Here is a 2188-nt window from a genome sequence, read left to right as displayed (position 1 = left end):
ACACGCAATTTATCGTCATGAAAGTGGACACTTCCGTGATGATAATTTTGGTAATGTCATGGAACACTTCTACGACATCACATGTATGACTATCTTGATTCTGTCATAAAATCGTCATGGATGTACATGCATGACAAAAAACATGACCTACTGTGACAAAGATGTATCATCACAGAAGTGTATTTTTTTGTAGTGGAAGGATTTTCCGGTCAGAGTAAGACTTCGTATTCCCACATTTAGGGCATGGACAACACATAAAACCATTCTGCTTGTTTGCCTCAACCACTTCGAGAAAATTATGCACGCCCTTAATGTACTCGGAGGTGTGTCTGTCACCATACATCCATTGCCGGTTCATTTGCGTGCATTATATATAATTATGTGTGTCAAAAGTAAGAAAATCAGACAAGTATCTATCTAAAGTAAGAAAATCAGACAAGTATCTATCTATAGTAAAAAAATCAGAAAGATAAGAACAAGAGGCTCACCACGGTGGTGCCGGCGACGAGATCAGCGCGGGCGATCAACGGCGGTGAAAACGGGGACGGGGCGTGATAGACCTCTAAATCTAGACAAATATCGGGAAAAATGGAGCTCCGAGGTCGAGCTTCGAGAGGAGAAAGCTTAACTAGTGTGACTCGAGCATTTTATCGAACACCTCATGTGTATAGGAGGTGAGCTAGAGCACCCAAATGCCCTCCCCTCGCCAGCCAGAAAAAACAGAATGCTCTGCCACGGCGATGGGTATATATAGGCAAATTATTTGTCCCGGTTCGTGACATGAACCGGGACTAAAGCCCCCCTTCTACACCAGTTCAAGGCACGAACCGGTACCAATGGATGTGGGCCAGGAGCACGGCCCATTGGTCCCGGTTTGTGCCTAGAACCGGGACAAATGGGTCCAGACGAACCGGGACCGATGCCCACGAGGCCCCGGCCGGCCCCCTGGGCTCATAAACCGAGTCTAATGCCCCCATGGGTCCCGGTTCGTGAAAAATCGGGACTAATGGGCTGGCCAGACCCGAACCAAAGCCCTGTTTTCTACTAGTGTTGACGACATTGGGTCGCCCTACCCGACTCCTTTCCCTAGAGCAAAAGGGACGCTAGTTTCCCCGTTGATGAGGACCAATGAGGACGCCGTGCCAAGTAGGCGGCAGATCCAGGAGTACCACCTGTTGCCAGAGCCTTTGATTCTCAAAACTTCCAACAGAAACTCCTAAGAGAGCGTATCAAATGCCTTGGAAATATCAATTTTCATGAGCACCGATGGCTTCTTCTTGTGGTGCAGATATCTGATAGCATTCCGTAATAATAGAATTACAATCAAGTGGCGGTAGGTACTCAATACACGGAGGTCCCATACGTAACCATACAACCGTAGCTAATTCTGTACGGTTATAATTTGCTAACCAATAATTCTACACCTACGTGAAGTTACGAAGGTTCTACGTAAATCCTTCTCGCTAATTATCTCTGCCCCCCTGATTTTCAGGGGGTGGGTTCCATCCCCCCTTAGGTCCAATAGTAATCCTCCACTTATGCCTGCCCGTTAGCTTACGTAGAATATCTTCGTAGGTCTAGCATTGCTCTTTGCTAACGGGACCGGCTAGATGTGAATTGACTGAAAATTATACTTCGGCCAGTCACTTTTTTCTGTAGTCCCAGTCTGGCCGCTACTCTAATCACATGATTACCAGCTCCACATGATGACGTACTTACATACACATCTTCCTTTCAGCTTCTACCATGACTAGTGCTGAGCACAATACATATTCCGATGAGCTAGCTCCATACGGCTGCGTTGTACGCTAGCTTTCTATCGTGACCATGCCAGCTGTATATATTCAGATTTCACTGTAAATTTTGAGCACAGAAGCTCGACCTCATGTAGACATTCATGTAGCTTGTGTACATACTAAAATAGAAAGAAAATGTGAAATAAGATAAAACAAACAATGGTAGAAAATTGCACATGATTGGCATAGAGACTGACTGTTTTATAAGCATGTAGATGTAGCAGTGCAATTATTTGATGTACATACTAAAATCAAGTGAGTATATATCCATGTTATGAGGGCTATTATTTGATAGGTGCGTAGTATTTTGGGGGCGTTCAGTAAAATCGTCTCCACCACTCACTCCACCACCGTATCAAGATCCAACGGCCCAGCCACCTTCTTCTTCTCTA

The sequence above is a fragment of the Triticum dicoccoides genome, chromosome 7B, assembly GCF_002162155.2.
Source record: "Triticum dicoccoides isolate Atlit2015 ecotype Zavitan chromosome 7B, WEW_v2.0, whole genome shotgun sequence".
Lineage (NCBI taxonomy): Eukaryota > Viridiplantae > Streptophyta > Magnoliopsida > Poales > Poaceae > Triticum > Triticum dicoccoides.
Note: the sequence above shows the minus strand (reverse complement) of the source record.